The following is a 19,595-nucleotide window of genomic DNA, read 5'->3' on the forward strand; positions in this document are numbered from 1 at the left end:
TGTGCCACACAACTACTGCTCCTGCGCCGCTGTTCTTGGACTGGGCAGCTGCCCCGGCTTCACCACACAGCCATTGTTGCCATGAAAATAGGTTCATTAGTACCATCTTTCTATATTATATATATATATGGGTTAGTATACCATCTCTGTATCACAGGCTCTAGGTTCATCCACCTCATTGGAACTGACTCAGATGTGTTCCTTTTTACGGCTGAGTAACGTTCCATTGTATGTACCACATCTCTTTAATCCATTCATCTGTCAATAGACATCTTGGTTGCTTCCATGTCCTAGCTATTGTTAATAGTGCTTTGGTGAATACTGGAGAACATGTGTTTTTATTAATTAGGGTTTTCTCTGGGTATATGTCCCACAGTCAGATTGTTGTGTCATATAGTAGTTTTATTGCTTGTTTTTTAAGGAATCTCCATACTGTTCTCCATAATGGCTGTATCAATTTACATTCCCACCAACACTGCAAGAAGGGGGTTCACTTTTCTGCACACCCTCTCCAGTAATTATTGTTTGTGGATTTTTTTAATGATGGCTATTCTAACCAGTGTGAGGTGATACCTCACTGTAGTTTTGATTTGCGTTTCTCTAATTGAGGGATGTTGAGCATCTTTTCATGTGCTTACTAGCTGTATGTGCATCTTCTTTGGAGAAAAGTCTGTTTAGGTCTTCTGCCCACTTTTCAGAGATAACAATTTTTAAAGTTTTCCATTTTTAGTTATTTGATGAGAAATTAAAGAACTCTGAATCACATACCTTCTTTTCCCCCCTTATTTTTCTTAATTTAAAAATTCTTTTTAAATAATGCACTAATTTATCACTTGGAGAGCAGGATGAGGGCTGGCCTGCTTTCATCTGTCCGGAAGAAAGAAACTGCCTGCTCACTGCTGGCAAAGCACAGTTCAGGGTATCCCCCTGGCAGAACCACCGAAAAGATATCACTTCTTCTCTGCTGAGTAGCATGTTTTGTGGCCAAGTGTTTGGGCCAGCTTTCCTGCAGCTGCCACTTTCTGGAGGAATGTGAAGTAACAGGGCTGAGCCTGTGTTCAGTCCCCAGCAGTGTCAGGGTATGGCCCCTTCTCAAGTACAGAGGATGCTTGGGGTTGACCTTGGGGTGAATGTGCCCTGGCACACTCAGAAAATGCTGGATAGCCAAAAGTTCTGCTGCACCAAGGTGGCTACATGAGCCTTTCCCTTTTCCAGTCCACCCTGACCTCCTGCAAGATGTTTTATGGCCTGGGGGTGCCAACGTGGAAGGAAGGAACCCTCTTTGGGATTCAAGATAGCAATGAGTGTTGGGAAGAAACACCAGATGTTCAGGTGTGTGTCTCCCAGGACGTTGAGAGGTACCTATTCTGTAGCCCATGGGACTCCAGAGGTCAAACAGTGAGGCAGCCTGGGAAAGGGGACTTTCCTCAGAAGCAAAGCATCTCCTAGCCATTGACAGCCACTTCTAGCTGTATTTAGCTGTTAGTATGCTGTAGTTTTCTGATGTTGACACTTTGTCAAATTCTTTATATTTTACATTCACAACAATCTTGCTGCAACGTATGTGGAAACTAATTTCCAGGTGTATCTAAAGTTTAATTATGAAGAGAAAACCTTAAAATTTTAGAAAATGCACATATGAGGATCTATTAATTCATCATAGGTAAATTACTTTAACTGATACTAAGAAGCAGAAATAAGAAAAAGTGACAAGAGACATACAGATGCCTAACAAGTGTATGGAAAGATGCTCAACATCACTAATCAGGGAAATGAAAATCAAAATCCCAATGAGATGTCACCTCAAATGTTGACATGGTTATTATCATAAGACCAAAAGCTGGTAAGGATAATGAGAATTTGAGAAACTTGTACTCTATTGATGGGAACATTAAAATGGTACAGTCATCATGGGAAAGTGTGAGGGTTCTCCAAAAATTAAAAATAGAACTATCATATGATATTTATCCAGAAGAATTAAACTTCAGATCTCAATGAACTATCCTGTTCATCACAACATTATTCACAATAGCCAAGAAACAACCTAAATGCCCATCAATAAATAGATAAAGAAAATGTAGTAAATTCATATGGAACATGGGAATGGAACATTAAGTATGGAACATTCTTACGTCTTAAAAAAAAAAAAAGAAAGAAATCCTGCCATGTGAGACAACATAGATGAACCTAGAGGATATTGTGCTAAATGAAATAAACCAGGCACAGGAAGACAAATGCAATATGATTCTACTTTTAGGGTATATCCAAAAAGTAGTCAAATGCATACACAGAGAGTGGAATGGTGCTCACTTTTGGCTGGGAGAGGACTGGGGAGTCACTGTTCAAAAGGTATTAAGTTTTCATTATGAAGGTGAGTAAATTTTAGAGTTCTGCTGTACAACATTGTGCCTATAGTTAACAGTACTGCATTGTGCACATAAAGCTTTGTCAAGAGGGTAGATCTCATGCTAAGTGTTCTTACTACAACAACACTAATAAAAAACTGGTAGACAATGGGGAACAGGGGACAGCTCCCCTCTTGTTCATCCTCTTCTTTCATCTCTGAGCAGCAGGGAAAATTCTCTAATGAGGAAGGCATTTGGGGAAACAGGTGAGCTGGGGGCATCTTGGGCAGTATTGCCACTCAGCAAAATGTCCACAGCTGACAAAAAGCACACTTTGTTTATGGTACTATACATTTTTTATATGACAAGAAAAAAGTAAAAAAGCTCTTGGAATATCATTTTCATGGTTTGCAAATTGTTTGTGTCCTTGTGCATTTATCTCTGTGATGCATTCATCCTTTTAGAACTGATTGTAGGAATTCTTTTTATGCAGAAAGGTACTTATCTGTTAGAAAAAGAGAGAAAAAAAAATAAAATGTGAATATTCATTTTTCTTAAAATAAAAATATGCATGACCAATGGTATGAAAAACTAAATTGAAATGCAAGTGCCTATGTAATGTGATATATTTACATCTGGCAAATTCAACAAAGAATTGCAATTGAGAATGTAGTAAAGATCTTTTTAAATGATAAAATACACAAAGACTGATAGAAAAATAGTAAAATTGCATGACTATAAAATTTGTATAGATTAGCATTAAATATGCATAAAATTACTTATCTAAGTTGATACTCTAAACATGAAACAAATAGGAATACTGATTTAATTTTTATACTGTAAAGACAGCACACACATACACAAAAAGTCTAACCATATTAAGGAAGTAGCAACCCCTTTCAATATTCTTGCCTGGGAAATCCCATGGACAGAGACTGGCAGGCTACAGTCCAAGGGGTTGTAAAAGAGTTGGACATGACTAAGCAACTAAACAACAGTCGAGCTTTTAAACAGGACACACAAAAAGTGGACTCTCTCTTGCATTGCTGAATTGGTGGCAGCGTTAACTGGTAAAAGCAATTGGAAAATGATTTTGAAATATTTATAAAGTTAGAAATGAGCCAGTTTTACCAGCCATCAATTCTGGTACTAGGAAAAGAAAACCTACATTGGCATCAGGAGTTAAAATATGATGGAATCCATTCAAATATTCTATGTGGTCTCTGCTAATAATTATTTTTCTGGTTTCTTCTAATTTTTGAGACTTTGTGACATTTGTAGTTGATGTCTCCAGTTGTTTCTCTACATGATTGTTCGTCAAACTTTACTGATCAAGATTATTTCATTTTCTCCACATTAATAAATCATTTTGAGCAAACTGTAAAGAACCTTTAAAATATTTTTCTGTGCAGCCAAATACCAAACAATTTCTGCTTTCATATTTTAATTTTGATTCAGTATTGCATTTGTTCTCAAATTATAATCAAATATGACAGGTACTATATTCTCCCCACTGGGTTTCACAGAAGCATACCACAGATTTAAAAAATCTATTAGTGCAGCTTTACTAAGCAAATCTGTTATGGTTCACTTAAGCTTACTCAAAGCTTATTGCAAGGCTCTACTTGTTATAACTCACAACAGCCAACTTCACAGTTATCATTGGCCCCTGATACTAATTGACACCAGTTAGAGAAATTACAATCTTTAACAACATGTAAATAAAACAAATAACTTCAAAGCTAGCTAACTCTGGAACAAATGCATTTTTTTTTCACGGTCTACTTTTCAGCTCAAGAGAAAATGTTTATAGCTCATATTATCTTGCAAGAACTAGCCTGAAGATTTTCTCTAAGTCCATTTGCACTTTTAGATTGAAAAAAAACAAAAAAAAAAACAAACTACAATAAATACATGCTTATTTAAGTAGGAATAAATATTTTTATCTGCAGCTTTACCTAAAAATCTCTTCAACATATTTTTGAAAATGAGAAATATGTAACCATTATTTCTTAAATTATCAAATCCTGATCATACTTATACCTTCAATTCAGTTCAGTTCAGTCTCTCAGTCGTGTCCGACTCTTTGTGACCCCATGAACCACAGCACGGCAGGCCTCCCTGTCCAACATCAACTCCCAGAGTCCATCCAAACCCATGTCCATGGAGTCGGTGATGCCATCCAATCATCTCATCCTCTGTCCTCCCCTTCTCCTCCTGCCCTCAATCTTTCCCAGCATCAAGGTCTTTTCAAATGAGTCAGCTCTTCGCATCAGGTGGCCAAACTATTGGAGTTTCAGCTTCAACATCAGTCCTTCCATTTATACCTTAAAAATGGTTAACTTTATTGACTATTTAACTTATCTGGTTGGACTGAAATCTTTCTTTTTTAATGTACTGTAGAACATTTTATGTAACTGAACTGTCCATTGATAACTCATGGCAAGTTTCATCTATAAAATGATCTGAATCTCAGGTGTAAGATTCTTGATCATCTTTCTAACTTTTGCTACAATCATTACTTCCTTCAGGTTTTCTATTTCTTCTTGGTCCAAGTTTTATAATTTATTATTTCTTAAAAAATCATCATTTCATTTATAATGCTTTCAGAAGTACATTGATGCAAATCGAATAGAATTATACAAATTTTATAGTTTTATGCTGGCTATAATCATTGTTGATCTAGCTGTTTATAATATCTATTTTTGATAATGAAAATTTTAATGCAAAATAAAATACCTTTTCATATTGAATACCTTATATATTTTAACATGCTTCTTAGGACTTATGATAGGTATTAACACTGTTTAAAAAATGTGAGGAAATATTCCACTTTATCAGCACATAAAAAAAAGAGAGCTAATGACCTAAATATTATCATACTAAGTGAAGCAGATCAGGCCAGGGAAACACAAATATGTGGTATTACTTCTCTGTGAAATCTAAAATATGTTACAAAGGAACTTACTTACAAAACTGAAATAGGCTCACAGATACAGAAAACAAATATATAATTATGAAAGGGTGCAGGGGGATAAATTAGGGTTATATTATAGTTAACATATACACACTACTATATTATAAAATAGATAACCAGAAAGGACCTACTGTATACCACAGGGAACAATACTCAATAGCTTATAAAAACCTATAATGGGAAAAGGACCTAATGAAAATAAATTCAATTTCAATATACCCATATTATACCATTTTTTGAATTTGTTTCTTATCCGTGATAGTAGCTGTTTTCAGTCATTTGTTGCTTCTTTGTTTTTACCCATCTTCTCACTTCGTTTTGCACCTCAGATCTCTGACATAAATTTGGGGACACAAATGGAAAGGTAGTGGATTCTAATTGTTGTGTTTTCTAGATTTTAAAATGGAAAACAAGATTGGGGGTTGCATGTACGATGTGGGGGTAGTTTGATATCTGCATTTACCCCTATGTATGGCAAGCTACAGGAGACATAACCCTTTCTCCTCCTGCAGGTAACATAATTGTTCACACAGTGGTGCACATACATAGTACCTCTGTCAGGACAGAGGCAGGTGGGGAGAGAATATGCAGGGTTTGACCTCCAGGAATCATACTGTACGTGCTTTAATATTTCTGATCTTGAGACCTTTTCTCTCTCTTGTATCCACACCTACTTATGAAAAGGACTATTGATGCCTCCAGCACACACTGCTAGTTATCAATCTAATATCCATTCTAGCTTTCTTCATTACTAATAGAAACCATAAAAACTTCAATTTAGTTTGGAAAGGCAATGTGTAAAGCTAAACAGACAAAATGAAAACTATATTTCACATGTTCTCTTTTGAGAGAGATTGCCATTGGACAAACTTTTGGTCAAAGAGCTGTACAGAAATGGGAAAGCCTATTTAAAATAGGTCAGCCTGTACAAGCTTATTCCCTTTGTTATATATTATATATATATTTAATTTTTATTGGCATATACTTGATTTACAATGTTGTTGATAACTAATATTGTTAGTTTCAAGTCTATAGCAAAGTTATTCAGTTATACATATTCATATATTCATTCTTTTTCAGATTCTTTTCTCATATAGATTATCACAGAATAGAGTTGCATTCCCTGTGCTATACAGTAGGTCTTTGCTGGTTACTTATCCTATTTAGTATAGTCTTTATTGTTGTTCAGTGACTAAGTTTTGTCTGACTCTTTTGTAACCACATGGACCATAGCTGCCAGGCTCCTCTGTCCATGGGATTTTCCAAGCAAGAATACTGGATTGGGTTGTCATTTCTTTCCCCAGTCCCTTTTGTCATTTGTGGGTGGTTCCCCATTTGATTTCTGATTTTTTTTGACTTTATGATGATGCAAAAGAGATATACTTTTGGTAGAAACTATACTTCAGTTTTGGGTTTTGATCTTTACCCTGGCTAGCAATATGCTGTAAGAAATCCACTCCTGAGTCTGGGAGGTGGCAATGAGTCCAGTTCCCAGTTGGCCACATCATCACATGGTAAACAGTAGATACACTTACAACCATTCTGTACCTTGACAACCATTCAGTTTTTCACTTTCAGTACAGCATTCAGGGTGCAGGAGGGCCCAGAGGAGCTACTCCATGTTCAAGGTCAGGAGGGGTGGCCAGTGAAGATATACCCCTCATCCAAGGTAAGGAGCAGCAGCTGTGTTTTGCTGGAGCAGCAGTGAAGAGATACCCCATGTCCAAGGTAAGAGAAAACCAAGTAAGACAGTAGGTGTTGCAAGAGGGCATCAGAGGACAGACACACTGAAACCATAATAACAGACAACTAGTCGATCTAATCACAAGAACCACAGCCCTGTCTAACTCAGTGAAACTAAGCCATGCCTGTGGGGCCAACCAAGATGGGTGGGTCATGGTGGAGAGGTCTGACAGAATGTGGTCCACTGGAGAAGGGAATGGCAAGCCACTTCAGTATTCTTGCCTTGAGAACCCCATGAACAGTATGAAAAGGCAAAATGATAGGACACTGAAAGAGGAACTCCCCAGGTCAGTAGGTGCCCAACACACTACTATAGATCAGTGGAGAAATAACTCCAGAAAGAATGTAGGGATGGGGCCAAAGCAAAAACAACACCCAGTTGTGGATGTGACTGGTGATAGAAGCAAGGTCCAATGCTATAAAGAGCAATATTACATAGGAACCTGGAATGTCAGGTCCATGAATCAAGGCAAATTGGAAGTGGTCAAACAGGAAATGGCAAGAGTGAATGTCACCATTCCAGGAATCAGTGAACTAAAATGGACTGGAATGGTGAATTTAACTCAGATGACCATTATATCTACTACTGTGGGCAGGAATCCCTTGGAAGAAATGGAGTAGCCACCATGGTCAACAAAAGAGTCCTAAATGCAGTACTTGGATGCAATCTCAAAAATGACAGAATGATCTCTGTTCGTTTCCAAGGCAAACCATTCAATATCACAATAATCCAAGTCTATGTCCCAACTGGTAATGCTGAAGAAGCTGAAGTTGAACGGTTCTAAGAAGACCTACAAGACCTTTTAGAACTAACACCCAAAAAAAGATGTCCTTTTCATTATAGGGGACTGGAATGCAAAAGTAGGAAGTCAAGAAACACCTGGGGTAACAGGCAAATTTGGCCTTGAAATACTGAATTAAGCAGGGCAATAGCTAAGGAAGCAACAGTAAGAACTGGACATGGAACAACAGACTGGTTCCAAATAGGAAAAGGAGGATGTCAAGGCTGTGTATTGTCATCCTGCTTATTTAAATTATTTGCAGAGTACATCATGAGAAATGCTGGGCTGGAAGAAGCACAAGCTGGAATCAAGATTGATGGGAGAAATATCAGTAACCTCAGATATGCAGATGGCACCACCCTTATGGCAGAAAGTGAAGAGGGACTAAAAAGCCTCTTGATGAAAGTGAAAGAGAAGAGTGAAAAAGTTGGCTTAAAGCTCAATATTCAGAAAACGGTCATGGCATCTGGTCCCATCAGTTCATGGCAAATAGATGGGAAAACAGTGGAAACAGTGTCAGACTTTATTTTTTGGGGGCTCCAAAATCACTGTAGATGGTGATTGCAGCCATGAAATTAAAAGACACTTACTCCTTGGATGGAAAGTTATGGCCAACCTAGATAGCATATTCAAAAGCAGAGACATTACTTTGCCAACGAAGCTTCATCTAGTCAAGGCTATGGTTTTTCCAGTGGTGTTGTATGGATGTGAGAGTTGGACTGTGAAGAAAGCTTAGTGCCAAAGAATTGATGCTTTTGAACTGTGGTGCTGGAGAAGACTCTTGAGAGTCCCTTGGACTGCAAGGAGATCCAACTTTCCATTCTAAAGGAGATCAGCCCTGGGTGTACTTTGGAAGGACTGATGCCAAAGGTGAAACTCCAATACTTGGGCCATCTGATGCAAAGAGTTGACTAATTGGAAAAGACTCTGATGCTGGAAGGGACTGGGCGCAGGAGGAGAAGGGGTGACTGAAGATGAGATGGCTGGATGGCATCACTGACTCGATGCACATGAGTTTGAGTGATCTCTGGGAGTTGGTGATGGACAGGGAGGCCTGGCGTGCCGTGATTCATGGGGTCGCAAAGATTCAGACACGACTGAGTGACAGAACTGACTGACTGACAGCATTCAATCAATTACATGAAATATTTCATGCTTTATTATAAAATAGACTTTGCGTTAGATGATTGTGCCTAACTGTTGGCTAATATAAATATTCTGAGCTCTTGTAAGGTGGACTGTTCAGGAGGTTGGGTGTATTCAATTTACTTTTGACTTAACAATGTTTTAGACTTACGATGGGTCTTTTGATATGAAATTCCATCATGGATGGAGGAAGATCTATACTTTTCTTTTGTGAATTGCCTGCGAAATGCTCTTGATTTCTGGAGACAGAGATGCATTCTTGATCCTATGAGGAAAAGACATAACACTAGTAAACAACTGAACAAAAAACTTAAGAAGCCTGCCGTATTAATGATGCCATTGTTGTTTGTTGCTGTCTAGTCACTTAGTCGTTTCCATCTGCTTTGCAACCCCATGGACTGTAGCCCCCCAAGATTCCCAGACAAGAATACTGGAGTGAGTTGCCATTTCCTTCTCCAGGGGATCTTCCCATCACAGGGATCAAACACATGTCTCCTGCATTGGCAGGTGGATTCTTTACCACTGAGCCACCAGAGAAGCCTAATGATATCATGGGGCCCCGGCTGAATGGACAACAAATATTATAGTTCCATACAGAATTTTTAAAAAGTGGTTTTGTTAAGGTTTAATTGATATAAATTGAACTGAACATAGTTAAAATGCACATTTTTATATTTAGTGCATGTTAAATCATCACTGTAACTGCAGTAATGAGTGTACCCATCACCCCCGAAAGTTTGCTCACATTTGTTTTTTCACCTACCCCTTCACAATCTCTGTCCCAAATGACCACTGTTCTTCTTTATGTCACTATATTTGACTGTAGCATTTTCCATAAATACCTTCCAAAGGCACTGTACAATGTTATATTCTCATATGCAGTCTATCAGAGGTCAAATTACCTCATATCTTACTTAGTATGGTGAGCCTTTTACACTTTAGAGATTCAAATGAAATAATTTGATCATCTTAAGTAGATTGCATTCTCATGATTGAATATTGAAAGCCTTTTGTATATTCTAGATGAAAATCCTTTATCAACTGTCAAATTTGCAAAACTTTCTTCTAGTTCATTGAATATCTTTATAATTTTAACAATATCTTTTCCAAAAGTAGCAGTTTTTAGTTTAGATAAATTCCAAATTACCATTTTAAAATTTATTAATCATGTATTAGTGCTGTATCAAAACATTCTTTCCTTAAACTAATATTCACAAAGATTTTCTCCTATGTTTTCTTCTAGAAGTTTTAAAGTTTTGGTTTTACTCTTAGGTCTAGGATTTTTTTTTTTTTTTAATTTTTATTGAGTTATAAAGGTCAGATCAAAGTCTATTCATCAGTATATCAAAATCAAACTCTCGCTGGACTATTTATTTGCAAGATAAAATTTCCATAGAATTTTCTTGGTCCATTCTCAAAAATCTGTTGACTATAGCTGTGTGAATCTATTTCTGTACTCTCTGTTCTATCATATTCTTCTGCTAACATTTTTTTTTTACTGGGATTGCCTGAATCTAGAAATCCATTTGAGAATATCCCATATATACCTGCACTGTGAACTTCAATTCCTGCAGTCTGTTTGGACTTTCAGATTCAATGTTAAATTCAGAGCAGCTGCAAGAGCCTAGATTTCTCCTTCCTGTTCCATAGGAAACTCTATAGATTATCTTCTGTTTTTTTTTTTTTTTCTATCAGTGAATAATACCCTTTATTTTCCAATGTCTTTTATCTTGAATTTGTCTATTTTTGTTGTTGTTGTTTCAGGTGAGAAGATAAGTTTTGTCTCTGATACTCTATATTGATCATACATACACACTTTTCATTCAAGGTGTTATCATTATTCAGTACACACAATTTATATCCTTTATTTCTCAAAATTTCTTTGTCACTGACCATTTCACTTCTAGATTTCCAGGAAAACCTTAGAGATTCAAAAATATATATTTTTAAAATCAATACCACACATTTAAGTAGACAAGGGGAAGCTATGCATTCAGACCATCATCTCAAAATAGGTTTACATACAAGATAAGCAATTTCAGGCCAGAATTCAAATGTGGCATTTTAAGATTTTGAAGTCCAAGAAATTAAAGTGAGAAGTATATTTTATAACATCCTTTTTTGTGATTTTATTATGATTTATTGCTGTGATTTGTTGAAAAAAATAAAATGAATAACTTTTTTACTGTATATTGCAAAACCAAATAGTGGCAAATGATAGAATATTTTTAGTTCCATATTTGCTACTAATTAACCTTGTGATATTGGATGGTTTGCTTATACCCTCTGGGTTTGTTTTTCTTATGAGGATGAAATAGTCATTGAATTTCTATTCAGTACTGCTAGTGATTTTCCAGCAGGCAATGATTGACAACCATTCTATGGGTGAGTTTTACCTGGCTTTCTGTTCTTCAACTCTAAGACATTTTGTTTCATACAGCTATAGATTTCGTGTTTTAAATTAGAGCTGGGACACATTGAGAGTTTTCTTCACACCAGGTTTATATTTTTGTTCATTTTCTTCAGCTTATCTGATCCATTACTTTTCCTTTTCAAGCTCTCAGTGCCTTCAAAGGACTTGTTATTTAATTTTACCCAAGAAGACGTGAACTCAAGATATTACTTCTCCAAAGAGACATTTGAAGTCTTATTTCTCTTTTTGGTATATAAAAGATTGATCTCTTGTTAAAGGGATTTCACATATTGGTTGGAGAAAAGTTAGTTTGGAATTAGAGTATCTTCCAAGGAGTCAGCAAAATCATGGCATACAGATTAAGTGTTTGCTTACATGCAATGCATTGCTTTCCCATTGGGAATGCAGAAATCAGGGTTTAAATTATAGTGTTTTACTATTATATAATCTTAGTTTCATGAATATTAAGTTAATTTTGAACTATGTAATTCAATAGATAATTTAAAAATTCTACAGAGGTCTAAATAATATTGAAATACTTCACAAAACAGAGAAGAATTAACAATAAGCTGATAAAAAAGGAGGATGAACAAAATGGAATCAGCAAGAGGTAATCTATAAGAAGAAATGAAGTTAAGCTTTACTTAAGGAGCTTGGTGGTCATCATATATATCCTTTTGATAAGAAAAAGCTGGTGGACCCAAAAGTCAGTGATTTTCTTGAACTCAATAGAAATCAATTTTCATGGAAAACTGCTAGATGTGAAAAAGGAAGAAACTGACATATCCTGGGAGAAATATCCTTTTATCTGTTCGCCAGGAATTGAAGCTTGTTGCTGTTTCAGTTGCTAAGTAATGTCTGACTCTGTGACCCCATGAACTGCAGCACACCAGACTTCCCTGTCCCTCACTAACTCCCTAATTTTGCTCAAACTCATGTTCATGCTAAACAGTTGGGAACACTAAATTGTCAGTTTTAATGATTGTTGGAGGTTGTGAATAGATTAGTTTTTAAAAAAAAATTCAGAAACTCCTTGGGCCTCTGTCTTCAAAGGACACTGCACTTTTGTTTGTTTTATCTCTAGGAGCCTCTCGTTTTCTCATGGTGAAAATCTAAGAAAGATCCTTTTTTGGCCCTGGCAGGTGGAAAGGAAAGGTAATCATTGTGAAATCCATGAAGAGTTTTCTCTATAGAAAAAGTCTAAATTCAAGTGAAAGAATTTTGCCAAAGTTGTACAACAGCTGGGTGGAGGGATTTCCTTTTAGTCCATCCCTTTTAGTCTTCTTGTTACAGCTAAAAGGGAAAAAGTAGTCAATAGTGGCCAGGGCTTCAAGGAAATGAGCTTCGATCACTGTAACCATGGGAAAAAGTAGAGATCAGTGAGAAAACAAAACAACACATCATTATAACACTGAAGAAACATTCATGAAAGTCAGAGCCTTGATTCATGGAGCCACATAAGCATTGCAATTTAATTTGGGGATTATAGAATAATCTCCTTTCACACCCCTTCACCAGGCTCACAGGATATTAGTATAACACTTCATTATATTTGACAAAGCTCTGCAACAGAGAATCCTTCTGAGGAGGAAGAATTCTAGAAGACAAAGTCAAGATACATGATGAAATAAGGACACTAGAGGAAACTACAGCAAAAAAACAATACAGCCTAATTCCTCGCTAAGTTTTCATGAAATCTTACATAAAAAGGCCTTTTTAACTTAGTTCCCCTTACCAAAGTCAAAGAAAATCAGAACTGGACAATAGTTAAAATGATAAACACAAGGGAAGAGTATGGGATATGATATCACTTATATGTGGAATATAAAAAAAGGGAGGGCAAATGAACTTATTTATAAAATAATTCCCACTCCATGGGAACAATAAAATAAAGCTGGAATATCTGCGTTAATGTCAAACATATCAGACTTCAGAAGATGGAGGATGACCAGTGACAAAGGAGCCCTTACACAATGATTAAGATGACAGTTCTCCAAATATATATCACAGTCTTAACCATTTATGCACCCAACAACACAGCTTCAAAATAAGAGGCAAAAGTAATATGTGAGATAGACGTACCTATTGTTATAGTTGGAAACTTCTATATTTCTTATCACAATGGTTAGATCAACTAAGCTGAAAAATCACTAAACATGTACATGGCCTGAACAGCAGCAATCATCATTATCTCATATTTATTTATGGAAAATATCAATGCAACTTGTAAACCTTTAGTCAAACTAACAAGGAAAATGAGAAAGTTACACTTTAGCGATATTAGAAATGACAGAGGAGTCATTAACAGTGATCTCAGGAATAGTAAAAGAGTTATAAAGAATACTTTGAGCAACTCTATGCCTCCAAAAATTTGATGACTCAGGTGAGATGGACCAACAAATTTCTTGAAATACAATCTACCAAAACTCATACAAGGAAAAAATAGATAACCTAAATAACTCTGTAGAAGTCTGGCTCCTGCCCTCACAATCTAGTTTGATATTTCAAGCTTGACCATAGGCAATTACAAAGGCTCTACCTGGCAGGTCTCCGAGGAAAGCAGACTTTTCCACTTTATGCAGAAACAATGAATTGCAGTTTCTGAAAAAAGTTACAGGCAAGGGCTCAGGCCCTGCTGGCGACCCATACTCTTATATTTAGATGTATTCTCAGCCAGTTGTTCTCAGTTGGAAGTCTCTCTACCTGAGGGTTTAGCTGAGGGCTTTCCCAGGTGCCTCTGCTCTGACTAGCTGGATTGGAGACAGTTTTCCTCACTATAACTCGGTACTCTGTCCTTTTCTACCCTAATCTCCCTCTGCTTTCTCTCTCCAGCCTCAAGGTCCATAGCATCAGAGGAACCATTTGGTTTTGTCTCTCACAGTGGTGAACTGAGCATCTCACACCCTCTGTTCTCATATACCTGAACCAATGTATTGACTCAGGAGGGAAAATGGAACTTGGAAAATAAGCATTTCTTCTGGGTTTAGCCTTGCACTTAAAATATCACATGCAATCAAGGATCAAAGGCTTCACCATTAACCTACTTTCATTTTGTCATGCTGTTGCTTCTTTTTTAAAATAATTATTTTAAAATTGATTTATAGTATTTAACAGTGTTGTGTTAGTCTTAGGTATATGGCAAAGTGATTCAATGCTTTTTCAGATTTATTACATGATTGCTTATTGCATAACATTGAATGTAAGTCCCTGTGCTATACAGTAGTTCTTGTTTACCTGTTTTATAAATAGTAATTTGTATATGTTAATCCCAAGCTGCTAACTTATTCAGTCCCCCACTTCCCTTTGGTAATCAAAAGTTTGTTTTCTATGTCTGTGAGTCTGCTTCTGTTTGTAAATAAGATCATTTGCATCATATTTTAGATTCCACATATAACTGATATCATATGGTATTTGTCTTTGCCTTCACTCAGTGTGATAATCTCTAGGTCCAACCATGTTGCTGCAAATGGCATTATTTCATTATTTTTAATGGTTGAGTAATATTTCATTGTATATAAGGCATGTTGTGGCTTTAATTGAAGACTCTGACACCTAGCTGTCTAGCTCTCTCTTTAGCTGAGCTCTTGACAGCTCTATATCTGTTAAATAAATGCAATAAATAATTAATAACCTAAACAAAATAAAACAGATAATGTCACTGGATAATCTACTGCACATTTATGAAAGAAATAATACAACTTCTCCACAATTTCCAGAAAATAGATACAGAGGAATCACTTCCTATATGATAGATGCCTTATTTTCTATGTGGAAAATCCCAAAGAATCTATAAGAAAAGTTCTATAACTAATAAGTGATAATAGCAAGATTGTAGAATACTTGATCAACATACAAAAGTTGATTGTCTTCCTATATATCACAAATGAACAATTAGAAACAATGCAATTTAATTAAATATTTATGTATAAACTTTAGAAAACCTGTGAGGGATTGACATGTGGAAAGCTATAAAAATCTGCTAAGAAAAGTTAAATAAATGAAGAGACATTGGAATATTTAATACTACCAATTGTTTCCAGCTTGAATTATAGATTAAACACAATTCCCATTGCTATATCAGCAAGATATCATGCAGATATTAATGATATAATTAAAAATTTTATAAGGAAAGACAAAAATCTGGAATACCCAACCTAATACTAAAGATGAAAGTCTAAGTTGGAAGAATCATGCTACCCAATTTTAAGATTAAACCTAGAATTACAATAATAGAGATAGTATGGTATAAACAAAAGAACAGATACATAGATCAAAAGAACAGACTAGAAAGCCCAGAAATGGACCATAGGAGTATAATTGTCTGATTTTTGAAAAGTATTCAAAGTTAATACAATAGAGAAAGAATAGTCTTTCAACAAATGGTATTTGGCAAATTGGATGTCCGTAAATAAAAAACTAAATATCAATGAAGCCTTAAAATTTGCACAAAAATGGATTGAAATAGATTATAGTTCCAAATGTGATATGTTACAACTCTAAAATTTCTGAAACAAAATGGAGGAGAAAATCTATGTGACCTAGGTTTTGATGGATGAGTTTTCAGATATAGTATTAGCAGCACAGTCCATGAATAAACTGGACTTCATTCAAATTAAATTTTTCTACTCTATAGTAGTCTCAGTAGTCAAAAGTTAGAAATAAACCAAATTAATATCAACTGCTATGCAAAAACAAAAGTGGTATATATATATATACAATTGAACTTTAGCTGTAAAAAGGAATTTAACGTCTGATTCATGCTACAATATGGACTAACTGAAAAACATTGTGCAAAATAAAAAAAAACAGAAAACAGATACAAAATGAATGTCACAAAGCATATGATTCCCTGTCTATGAAATGCACTAATTAGTCAAATCTATCCCAGGTGACTCAGATGGTAAAGTGTCTGTCTACAATGCGGGAGACCTGGGTTCAATCCCTGGGTTGGGAAGATCTCCTGGAGAAGAAAATGGCAATCCACTCCAGTACTATTGCCTGGAAAATCACTTGGACAGAGGAGCTTGGAAGGCTACAATCCATGGGATCGCAGAGAGTCGGACACGACTGAGCGACTTCACTTCACATAGAGGCAGAAATCAGATCAGTATTCATCAAAGACTGGGAAGTGATTGCTTAATGGATACAGGGTTCCCTTTCATGATGATGAAAATATCTTGGACTGCAAGGAGGTCCAACCAGTCCATTATAAAGGAGATCAGCCCTGGGTGTTCTTTGGAAGGAATGATGCTAAAGATGAAACTCCAGTACTTTGGCCACCTCATGCGAAGAGTTGACTCATTGGAAAAGACTCTGATTCTGGGAGGGATTGGGGGCAGGAGGACAAGGGGACGGCAGAGGATGAGATGGCTGGATAGCATCACTGACGTGAGTTTGAGTGAACTCTGGGAGATGGTGATGGACAAGGAGGCCTGGTGTGCTGCCACTCATGGGGTCGCAAAGAGTCGGACACGACTGAGTGACTGAACTGAACTGAGAGATGATGGGTGTGCCAGCTTTGCATGTATTGACTGTCACTGAAATGCATATTTCATCATGATTAAATTATGTGTATATCACCCCAATTTAAAGAATAAACCACATACAAACTATAAAAATAAATAAAGTAAAGCAAAATAAAACTGTCTGCTCTGTAAAAGATTCTGTTGAGAATGAAAAGACAAATCTGTATGAAGTCACATATATTATACTTTGATATATGATGCAATCCATTATCATCATGGTAATTATTAGTACTGCTACTATTATTTTTTGCCTCAAATTGTCCCATATTTCATATTGAGTGCTCTTGTAGTTGACTCCCATGTCCCTTTGAGATACCCCTATCATTTAATTTCTTTAGTACTTCCTCCCTTTCTGACAATAAAGTTGTTCCAGGCTCATGTTGTGTTTCTTGCCCAGTTATTCTTCAAAGGAAATTTGAACCTTTCATTGGAGAATGGTATTAGAAGCTATTATTAAAGAGACTGGAGCACTAGATCACCTTACATGTCTCTTGAGAAACCTATATGAGTGTCAAGAAGCAACAGTTAGAACTGAACATGGAGCAGCTAACTGGTTCAAAATGGAGAGGGCATACAATAAGGCTGTATATTGTCACCCTGCTTATTTAACTTGGAGAAGGAAATGACAACCCATTCCTTTATTCTTGCATGGAAAATCCTATGGACAGAGGAGGGCTGGTGGACTACAGTCCATAGGGTTGCAAAGAGTCGGACATGACTGAAGTGACCTAGCAGGAGTACAGAGGACATCATGTGAAATGCCAAGTTTGATGTATCAGAAGCTGGAATCAAGATTTCTGGGAGAATTATCAACCAATCTCAGATATGCAGGTGATGCCACTCTAATGGCAGAAATCAAAGAGAAATGAAAGAGTCTCTTGATGAGGGTGAAAGAGGAGAATGAAAAAGCTGACTTGAAGCCCAACGTTCAAACAACAGATCATAGCATCCAGTCCCATCACTTCATGGCAAATAGAAGGGGAAAATGTGAAAGCAGTGACAGATTTTATTTTCTCAGGTTCCAAAATCACTGTGGACCGTGACTGTAGCCATAAAATTAAAAGACACTTGTTCCTTGGAAGGAAAGCTATGTAAACCTAGACAGTGCATTGTTAAAAAGCAGAGACATCACTTCACTGACAGAGATCCATATAACCAAAGCCATGGTTTTACCAGTAGTCATGTACACATGTGAGAGCGGGATCACAAAGAAGGCTGAGCACCGAAGAATTGATGCTTTTGAATTGTGATGCTAGAGAAGGCTCTTGTGACTCTCTAGTCCCTTGTACTGCAAGGAGATCAAACCAGTCAATCCTAAAGGAAATCAACCTTGAACATTCACTGGAAGGAATGATGCTGAAGCTGAAGCTCCAATACTTTGGCCACTTGATGTGAAGAGCTGACTAACTGGAAAATACCATGATGCTGAGAAAGATTCAAGGCAAAAAGAGAAAGGGCAACAGAGGGGGAGATGATTAGAGAGTATCGTTGACTCAATGAACATGAATTTGAATTTCAGCAAACTCCCAAGAGATGGTGTAGAATGAAGGGGCCTATCATTCTGCAGTCCATGGACAGGACTTAGTGACTGAGCAACAACAACCACAAAATTAGAAGCCAAGACCTGGGTGTTAGATGTTCTCATTTCTACTGAGGTGTTACTGCTTCTAGGCCCTTTCAACTGATTGAGTAATGAGATATGTGTATAAACCTGTGTATATACACATAGTACATATTTCTATATGAATCAATGTCCTTATTAAGCTGTATTTGAAAACAGTGATCTTTTTTTTCCAACTCCTATCAATTGCCACATAGATCATTCTAGCTCCATCTGCTTGTTTTTCTTTGAGCTATGTAACTACAACAGTTAGAAATCTGGTTCCTATCACCTTTTTTTCCATTATAGTGTCATTCATAATTGCATAGTTTAGGGGAAGTTCACATATAATTCATATACAGACTTTCTTTAAATAAGTCTTTTGGGTAAGGTTCATAGGAGAAAACATGGTTTGTGCTATGTGGGAGATCTCTCTGTCTTGCCTAACTTTTCTGTAAATCTAAAAGTATTGCAAAATTTTTAAAAAAAGATTATAAAAGTGAATGGGCATTACTATACATTTTGCTTTCTATATTTATTCTTAACAATTCTAACATACTCCAAGGTTATTATATATTCTTATAAAGATATTATTGAATTAGCTCAGTTCAGTTCAGTTTCTCAGTTGTGTCCAACTCTTTGTGACCCCATGGATTGCAGGACACTAGGCTTCCCTGCCCCTCACCAACTCCTGGAGCCTACTGAAATTTTTGTTCACTGTGGCAGTGATGTGATCCAACCATCTCATCCTCTGTCACCTTCAATCTTTCCCAGCATCAGGGTCTTTTTCAATGAGTCAGTTCTTCATATCAGGTGGCCAAAGTACTGGAGTTTCAGCTTCATCATCAGTCTTTCCAATAAACATTCAGGACTGATTTCCTTTAGGATGTACTGGTTGAATCTCCTTGCAGTCCAAGGGATTCTCAAAAATCTTCTCCAACACCACAGTTCAAAAGCATCAATTCTTCGGACCTCAGCTTTCTTTAGAGTCCAACTCCCACATCAATACATGACTACTGGAAAAACCATAGTTTTGACTAGACCTCTGTTGGCAAAGTAATATC

This window comes from Capricornis sumatraensis, chromosome 17, assembly GCF_032405125.1.
Source record: "Capricornis sumatraensis isolate serow.1 chromosome 17, serow.2, whole genome shotgun sequence".
NCBI lineage: Eukaryota > Metazoa > Chordata > Mammalia > Artiodactyla > Bovidae > Capricornis > Capricornis sumatraensis.